General features: G+C 46.7%; 1 pseudogene; it reads left to right on the forward strand.

The window, feature by feature from the left end:
* The first annotated feature begins 2,055 nt into the window (after positions 1-2,055).
* LOC102378139 lies at positions 2,056-4,857 on the forward strand (annotated as a pseudogene).
* The last annotated feature ends 5,153 nt before the right edge of the window (positions 4,858-10,010 follow it).

The raw sequence follows: 10,010 nt of genomic DNA on the forward strand, positions 1-10,010 counted from the left end.
AGAGGTAATTGCCAAGTTAGTCTGCAGATGGCAGAGCAGGGTAGTACCTCAGAGACTAACTCATTCAGAAAGGTATAAGCTTTTGTAGGCAACAGCCTACTTTTTCAGATGCTATTAATGGACTTAGAAGGAATACTAAATAGAAAGGAATAAACCAATTTAACTACAACTCAGAAGACATCTTTTTGAAACAGGGTGCCACTCAAATCACAAAAATTATGGAGGGGTGCCTCAAGTCTAAAATGGTTGAGAATCACTGGGATAAACAAATCAGTTAACCTATAGGTGGACATAAGTGTTACAAAAGCTAGTCTCGATAACAAGATAAGAATCCAGAATCTCTGTTGGGACCATGCTTAACATAATCTCGTCTGTGGATGATTTCTTATTCTGCAATTCCAATTTCAAGTTGGTTTTTAAAAATTTGTTGTTCAAGAATACTTACTCTGAAGTTGGTCTAATAAAAGATATCACATCTACCCAAAGAAGCTTGTCTGCCTATGTCCTTAGACCAGCACGGCTACAAGCAAAAACCTTATTCTGAAGTAGCATCTAATGAAGTAGGCTGTTGCCTCTGAGAGCTTAAACCTTTTTGAATGAGTTAGTCCCTAAATTGTAATGTAATAAAGTTACTGTTTTGTCTATCCAAACATACTGTATATAAGGAGAGTTATGCAGGACTCAGGTAGCTAACTGGTGCTTAAGGTCCCAAAGTTCAAAAGTTAGACCCTTAAAATGTCCATACATTTGCTACCTAACCCTGGAATCACTAGAAATCTGTAGGCACCTTGTACGCTGCTATGGGTAGCTTCTGGGCAGATCACAGTCAGACATGTTTGGTCATGCTAACAGAGCTGACTACTTTTACTTTTGCTGCTGACTTTGGCTATGGACACTGTTCAGGGCTTTAGTAATTAGGCAATTATCGGGTTAAATTGGTAGTCATTATTATAGGATGAAGCTTGAGAGAACTCCACCCTCTGTTTACAGATTTACAGATTCACAGAAGTTTAGGGCTGGAAAGGACATTATGAGTTCATCATGTCCAGCCTCCCTGCTCTGGGCAGGAAAGACTGCTGGGGTCAAATAACCCCAGCACAGTGTGTGTCTAGTCTCCTTTTGAAGATCTCCTGGGTAGGCGCCTATATCACCCCTGCTGGTGCAGAGTTAGTTTTATCTTCCCAGTTAGGTGTTGTTTGTTCCTAAATAAAACAGCCTGTTGTTTTGGGCCTGGAGAAAAGTAAGTCTCAGTATTCTTTGTTAAGTAAGGAACTTAACAATGGCGATGAGAAAATTTATCTGTGTCTTCCTATGGGAAAATTGAGGAATTTAATCCAGACACTGAGGATTGGCAACAGTGTATTGAGAGATGGGGCCATTATTTTCAAGCTAATGAAATCATTGACGGGGACAAACAGAAGGCAATATTTCTCAGTGTTTGTGGCAGCAAAACATATTCCATTTTAAGACATTTGTTGCAACCTCAAAAGCCAGGAGATAAAAATTTGTCAGAGTTGCAAAAGATCTTATCTGAACATTATACTCAAAAGCCAAACACTAGTGTAGAACATTTCAAATTCCATAACAGAATGAGGAAGGAAGGTGAATCAATCTTAGAATATATTGCTGCGCTCAAAAAGCTAACTGAACACTGCACTTTTGGAAATGTCTGAGAGGATATGTTGAGAGAGAGATTTGTTTGTGGAGTTGATGTAAAAATCCAAAAACAATTACTTGCAGATGAGGACCTGACCTGGGACAAAGCTGTAAAGGTGGCAACTGCCATGGAAGCAGCAGTGAAAAATGTACCGGGTTTACATTTAGGCAATAAAGAAACTCAACATGAGCCCATAAACCAAGTGCAAAGCTCTCAACAAAAGTTTAGAAACTTGGAGAGATGTTTTCACTGTGGAGGCATGCATTCAACCTCAGTTTGCAGACACAAAATGTCCCAGTGCCATAAACGCAGAAAGATGGGACACGTAGCAAAAAAATGCAAGGCTGGCTAGCTGTCTGCACAACAAGGTCAGGCCAAAGAAAAGGGAAGAAAGCAACATGCTTATCATGTACAGGAGGATGAGGGAGAGGAGGCAGATGAAGAGGTACACATGTGTAATGGAGGATAAAGTGGAACCTTACAGAGTAACTGTACAGTTAAATAATCAACCTGTATGCATGGAAATAGATACAGGGGATTCTGTCGCAATGGTTAATGAAGAGATTTATCAACAGTGTATAGCAGGCTGGGGTCCTTTGGGAAAGACAAGAGTGAAACTAAAGACTTACACTGGGGAAAACATCCCAGTAATAGGATCAGTAAGTGTCCCTGTTGCATATAAAGGACAACAGAAAACCTTAAAGTCTTTAGTAATAAAAGGAGGAAGGCCCATCTTGTTTGGTAGGACATGGCTGAAAAAACTCAGACTAGATTGGGAAGAAATCCTAGCCCTAAAAGAAATCCTGGGGGCCTACCCTGCAGTATTCCAAGAGGGGTTAAGCAGACTGAAGGGAATAAAAGCTAGGATTTATATCCAAGAGGGCAGTCAGCCAAAGTATTTCAAAGTCAGGCCAGTTCCATATGCCCTCAGAGAGATAATTGAAACAGAATTGGATAGATTGGAACTAGAAGGCATCATCTCCCCTGTGCAGTTTGCTGAATGGGCAACACCCATTGTACCAGTGCCCATGCCCGATGAAACCATCTGTATCTGTGGGGACTATAAAGTCACAGTCAATTAAGTTTCTAAGTCAGACAACTACCCGATTCCATGCACTGAAGACTTGCGAGCAGTGCTTGGATGAGGCCAACATTTTAGCAAATTGGACATGTCCCAGGCTTATCAAGAGATGGAACTTGAGGGGGATTGTAAGAAATTCACCATAATCACCAAGGGTTTGTACCAATATAATAGATTGGTCATGGAAAACATCTTAAAGGAGATTCCAGGGGTAGTGGTGATGATTGATGATATCCTCATCACAGGAAAAAGTGATAGGGAACACCTGGCAACACTCAAGAGAGTATTTCAAAGGCTGGGAGAAGCAGGGCTATGTTTGAAACAAAAGAAATCTTTTTTCATGAGGCCTGTAATGCAGTACTTAGGATATAAGATTGACAAAGAGGGATTTCACCCCATGGCAGATAAAGTCACAGCTATTGAAAAGGCACTGGCCCCACAAAACACGTGAGAACTTCAGGTATATCTGGGAATGTTGAATTATTATCATCGGTTCTTTCCAAACCTGTCAGCTCTCTTAAAACCTTTACATCACCTCTCAAGGAAAGAAACCTCACGGCACTGGGGAGGTAGACAAAAAGAAGCCTTCTGAGAATCTAAGAGGCTACTTAAATCATCAGAGTTTTTGTCTCATTTTTATCCCAGCAAGGAATTAATCCTGTCCTGTGATGCTTCATCCTATGCAGTAGGGGCAGTGTTGTCCCATAAACTGAACAATAAGGAAGAACAGCCTATTGGATATGCCTCAAAGACACTAAACAAAGCTGAATGCGGTTATTCTCAGTTGGAAAAGGAAAGTTTAGCTATTATATTTGGCCTAAAGAAGTTTCAACAGTATCTGTATGGGAAGGCTTTCACTATCATAACAGACCACAAACCTTTGGTAGGATTTAAGGAAAATAAAGCAGTACTCACTATGACAGCAGCATGACTATAGCGGTGGGCTTTGACCCTAACCACATATGAGTAAAAAATTATAAGGCAGGCCATCAGCATGGGAATGCTGACACCCTGAGCAGACTACTACTACTGGACTCAGCTCATACAGAAGAGCACCCCTGGGAAGTAGTCTTGGTGTTGGACCATTTGAAACAGACACCCACGAAGGCTTCTCAGATCAAAATGTGGACTAGGCAGGTTCCTATCCAGTCTAGGGCAATGTGCTACACCTTACAGGGCTGGCCAAAACAGAATCCGCGAGGAGAGCTTTGGCCCTTTTGGACCAGAAGTACCAAACTGAGCATAGAGGATGGCTGTATTTTGTGGGGCATGCAAGTGGTAGTCCCCCCTCAAGGACAACAGAAATTGCTGGCAGAACTACATGAGGCACATCCTGGAAATTCCCAAATGAAAGCTTTGGCTCGCAGCTGTGTATGGTGGCCACGCCTAAATGAAGACCTGGAAAAAGTGATCAAGCATTGTCCCCATTGTCAAGTACATCAACAGTCTCCAGCACAGACACCCTTGCATCCTTGGGAATAGTCAGGACAGCCTTGGTTTCATCTGCACATACACTATGCCTGTCTCTATTTAGGAAAAATGTTTTTAGATCATAATAGATGCTTATTCAAAATGGCTGGAAGCATACCCCTAAAACTCAACAACCTCAGAAGCAACCTGTGACAAGGTTCGACAGACTTTTGCCACACATGGATTGCTTGTGGCATTGGTCACATATAATGCACCAAACTTCACTAGTCATGAATTTAAGGAGTTCCTTAGTAAGAATGGAATTAAGCACATTCAAACATCATCATACCACCCAGCTTCTAATGGCCTTGCAGAGAGAGTCATGAGGACCTTCAAAGAAGAGATGAGAAAAATGACAGGAGGAAGTTTGGAGACAAAATTGGCTCAATTCCTTTTGAAATATCAAGTCACACCTCAAACCATCATAGGCATGAGCCCTGCCCAGCTATTAATGGGAAGGAGGATCAGGTCTCATTTGGTTTTACTGTATCCCAATATGGAGGAAGAAGTGCAGAAAAAACAGATGCTTCAAAAACACAACCATGATTATCATGCTGAAGAGAGAGTCTACACAAAAAAAATTCAGTACCTGCCAACCTACTTGGATTCCAGGCAGTATCCAAGAACAAACGGGACCCTTATCTTTTAAAATTGGAGTCAGTAATGGCCAAATGGTGAGATGACATCAGTACCAGATCCACTTATGAACCAACCTACCTGAGGGACTGGAGTCATTGCCTGAGAAGGATGGGTTTTCAGAGGACCCAAAATTGGGTAGAATCACTGAGAATTCTGAGTCCAGTATTGTGGAGCTAGCCACAAACTCTCCTTGTCCGGAGGTCAGAGATGCTGGAGACAGACATATACTCCCCTGGCCAGAGGAGAAGCTTGTTCCTGAGGAGGGGTGTTATCTAGCCAGTAAATGGAGGGCTCCCAGTTATTTGAAAGTTTATGTGCAGCCCATGTTGTAAATTAAGAGGGGAGGATTGTAGTAATTAGGCAATTAAAGGGTTAAATTTTAGTCTTTATTATTATGGGATGGAGCTTGAGAGCTAGAACTCCACCCTCTGTTGTTCCAGAGTTAATTTTATCTTCCCAGTTAGGTGTTGTTTGTTCCAAAATAAAACAGCATTTTGTTTTGAGCCTGGAGAAAAGTAAGTCTCAGTATTCTTTGTTAAGGAAGGAACTTAACAAGGGCCCTTGCCTTTGCTGCAGCACAGCTAGTAGGTAACGCCATGAGGTCACCCAGGGCTTGTTAAAAATGCAAAATAAGCAAACAAAGTTAAACAAATAAACTGCCACTTTGTTCTGCACTGGCTTCACATGGATCTTCCCTGGCTTCACTTTCTGGGTTGCCTCTTATCTTTAAGAGTCTTTGAAGAGCCTGCTGGGCTTGTGCTAACAAAATAAACCAACAACAGACAAACACAGGAGAAGCCTTGCCCTCAGCCCCTCCTGGTAGCTGTTTGACTTCTGGTAACTTAACCCAGGCTCCAGGCATCCTTGCTCCCTGCCAGAGCAGCCATTCTGATGCTGCTTTCAGCATCTTTTTTTCTTCCCTCTGCTGGTCCACATAGCTGGATCTTCCTTGCCACACCTGGGTTAGCTCTCTTGCTGGGGGGGTTTACTGTGTCCCTGAATCTGGATCCTCAGCTGTCTTCCAGCTCTGGGATGGGCATATGGAAGTGCTCCCATGCTGTGGGACTGTTCAGGATCCCCCACACCCATAGTAACAGGGCCTGGCCCTGTTACATACCTGAATTTCCCTAGCAAATTTTCCTAGGTGCCCACAGTTTTGCTTCTGGCCATATGTAGAAATACTTTAGTTTTGACAGTCCTGAGCAACAGTCCTGATAGTCCTGAGCATCCCACACACACGTGTGCCCCCTTACCGGACCCAAGGCGGAGGCGGACGCAGCAACAGCAGAACCAGCAGTGGGGGCAGCAACAGCTGATCCCCCAAAGGTAAGTGGGGCAGAGAGACCTGGCACAGCTGAGCTGGATCCGGAGGGGAAGCCCCCTGGATCCCTTTTAGCTGAGCCGGCAGGGAGCCATGCTCCCAAGCCGCACCGCACGAACAGAGTGCGCAAACAGGCATGCTCTTGTAAGAGCACGCCGGTGTTTGCGCCGGTGTTCGCGCCAGAGGGCGGGCAGGAAGGGCCAGGAGGGAGACTCCTGCAAGGGTAGGGGGAAGGCACCACACAAAACTCAAAGTAACAGCAACTTATACAATAATGTCGACGTGGAGTGCTACTAGGGTCCCTGCCTGGGGGGCACTGCCTACCCAGGGCTTGTCTGAGGCCTCTACCCAGACAGAGCCTATGGGGGGGCTGGCGTCCCCCTGCCTCCCGGCCTGCAGGGTGTCATGGAAACACACGCAGCATACTTTTGGGTCAGGTCAGAAGAATCTTTTATTCAAAAGAAACTACAGCTGTAGGGGGGATTCCAAAGTGACATGGATTTCCCAAGCACTTGGAAGGGGTCCCCCCCAAGAGCAAAATCAGGAGGCTTATATACTTTTTAACAGTCGCTTACAACTCACGTGATCATATAGTGGAATTAGCATGAAAAGCGTCTATAACATTACTTCATTACTTCTTTGCTTTAATCAGGATGGGAACTTATGGGGGAGGCGAGGTTAGTTCACAAACCTTCTTCTTGCACCTGGAAATCAGAGTTGTACATACTTTTTTGCTATCTTCAAGGCTTTGGTGATTGAAGCAGTTGCAGAGGAGTTACAAAGAACAAACACTTTCCCTTATCTGTTCTACTGTACAGAGCCAGCAATTCTCCACAAAGCGGTTATGTCATCTTATAACTCAAATGATCAAAGTTTAAGGCATTTATTTTTTCTGATTCCACAGGGGGATGCCCAGCAGGGCCAGGGAGGGCAAGGAATGGGAGGCCCCACACCTGTCCTGCAGGTGCCCGTCTTAGGGCCCTGGAGGTACAGGTGAGGAAGCTCCAGGAGGAGGTTAGCAGGCTGAGGGGAATCAGGGAGGCAGAGGATAAAATTGATGGTTATTTCCTTTCCATGCAGGACCATGCACACAAAGAAGAAGCACCCCAGGAGGTGCCCTCCACTGCTGAATGGCAGACGGTTACATCCAGAACCAGGGCTGCTCGCAGAAAAGCAGTACCAGTTCCTCCAGTCCAGCTGGATAACAGGTACGAGGCCCAGGCAACACTGCAGGAGAAGAAGAGGAGGAAACCTCCAGTGAGGAGGCAACTCCACTCTCTTCATGCTCCGAACAGGACGAAGGAGCCAAGCAGACCCAGAGGAGGAAGCGTCAAGTGATCATCATAGGTGACTCCATCCTGAGAGGTACGGAGGGCCCTATCTGTCGCCAGGACCCCTCAACATGCGAGGTCTACTGCCTCCCCAGAGCAAAGATTCGGGACATGACGGGGATGATCCAGGCCATGATCCAGCCCACCAATTACTACCCCATGGTCCTAATCCATGTGGGTACTAATGAAGTGGCCAGGAGAAGCCCTGATCACCTGATAACGGACTACCATGCTCTGGGGGTCGTGCTGAGGGAGTTAGGAGCACAGGTGGTATTCTCGTCTGTCCTACCAGCGAGCAGACATGGAAGACGACATGAGACCTGCGTCAGAGAGACCAACTGGTGGCTTTGGGAATGGTGTCTCAAGGCAGGCTTTGGCTTCCTAGACAACAACCCGCACATCACGACGAGAGACATGCTTGGGTGGGATGGGCTTCACCTTTCCCCCAAAGGTAAGCGTGTGTTCTCTTCTAGGTTGGCAGATCTCCTTCAGTGAGCTTTAAACTAGGCTTATTGGGGGACGGGGAAGATGAGGGCGGAGGAAGCCTTGGACCAATAAACCAAGAGACACCCACAAGAACAGTCCAGCCTGGACCAACAACGAGCAGAATGAATACCCAGGTAAGCAACTGGGGCCCGGGCAGTACTGAGATTAGGGGGCCAGTGCACACATCTTCAGGAGGCCTCAAATGCCTCTACACAACTGCTCGTAGTATGGGGAACAAGCAGGAGGAACTTACCCTCCTCCTAGCTGACACCAAGCCAGGCATAGTGGGAATGACAGAAACATGGTGGGACCCAACGCATGACTGGGCGGTGAATATCAAGGGCTATAGGCTGTACAGGAGGGACAGGACAGAGAGGAAAGTTCGGGGTGTGGTGCTCTACATCAAGGAGGAATAAACATCCTCATCTAGTAGCACAAGGTCAGATGAGGGGCACACTGAAGTGCTCTGGGTTAGAATACAAGGGAGCCGAGGGGAAAGGGACTTAACGGTGGGGGTCTACTACAGACCACCCAACCAAGGGGAAGAGCTAGACCGAGAATTCTTAAGTCAGCTCACGGAGGTAGTTAGGTCAAAAGACGTGGTCATCGTGGGTGACCTGAACTTTCCAGACATCTGCTGGGAAGAGCAGTCAGCCAGGTCTGACCGCTCACGTAGGTTCCTAGCCAAGATACAGGACCTCCATCTAACTCAGGAGGTGCACAGCCCCACCAGGGGAGATGCCTTGTTGGATCTGGTGCTGGCCACAGACGACGACCTCATGAGGGGGCTGCGGGTGCTTGACCACCTAGGCGACAGAGATTATTGTCTGCTAGAATTCACCATTCAGTGCAAGGTGGCAAAAGCCAGCAGCAAGGCAGCAGCCCTGGACTTCAGGAGGGTGGATTTCAATGAGGTAAGAAGAATAGTTGGGGAAGTAATGAGGTCCTGGAGGGGAGGGGAGTCGGGTGTCCAAGAAGAGTGGTCGTTCCTTAAGATGATGCTCCATGCCCAAAGGGAGGTAATCCCAACAAGACTCAAAGCGGGCAAGAGGGTGCAAAAGCCCTTATGGCTTACCAAAAGCATACAGGAATGTCTCCTAGCTAAAAGGGAAGTGTACACCCAATGGAAGGGAGGGGCCATCACCAGGGAGGACTATACCTCTGTTGCTTGGGGCTGCAGGGGGGGCAGTCAGGAAGGCCAAGCCACAGATGGAACTGGGACTAGCTACCTAGATTAAGGACAACAAGAAGTCCTTTTTTAAATACATAGGGGGCAAAAAGAAGGTACTGGGTAACATTGGGTCAGTGAGGATCCAGTCAGGGAACTTCTGGAGGGACTGGATGTATTTAAATCACCAAGTCCTGAAGACCTCCACCCCAGAGTGCTGAGAGAATTAGCAGATGTCATTGTGAGACCCCTGGCACGGCTTTACAAGCACACGTGGTGCTCTGGTGTGGTGCCAGGGGACTGGAAAAGGGCCGATATGGTTCCCATTTTCAAAAAAAGGAGGAAGGAGGACCCAGGAAACTATAGGCCAGTTATTCTTACCTCGATCCTGGGTAAGCTTTTTGAGAGAATTATCCTGGTGCACGTCCACGAGGGGCCAGTAGGGGAGATTATGCTTAGGGGCAACCAACACGGGTTCATTAGAGGCAGGTCCTGTCAGACCAACCTGGTGGCCTTCTATGACCAGGTCACAAAATCCTTAGATGCAGGGGTAGCAGTGGACGTAGTCTTTCTGGACTTCAGGAAGGCCTTCGACATTGTCTCTCACCCCATTCTCATTAAAAAACTTGGGGACTGTGGCATTGAAACCAACACAGTCAAATGGGTCGCTAACTGGCTGGAGGGCCACACCCAGAGAGCGGTGGTGGATGGGTCATTTTTGACCTGGAGGGATGTGGGCAGTGGGGTCCCCCAGGGCTCGGTCCTCGGACCTGCACTGTTCAACATCTTCAGCAGTGACTTGGACGAGGGGGTAAAAAGCACCCTGTTCAAATTTGCAGACGACACTAAGATGTGGG

Source organism: Alligator sinensis, unplaced genomic scaffold (genome assembly GCF_000455745.1).
Source record: "Alligator sinensis unplaced genomic scaffold, ASM45574v1 scaffold65_3, whole genome shotgun sequence".
Lineage (NCBI taxonomy): Eukaryota > Metazoa > Chordata > Crocodylia > Alligatoridae > Alligator > Alligator sinensis.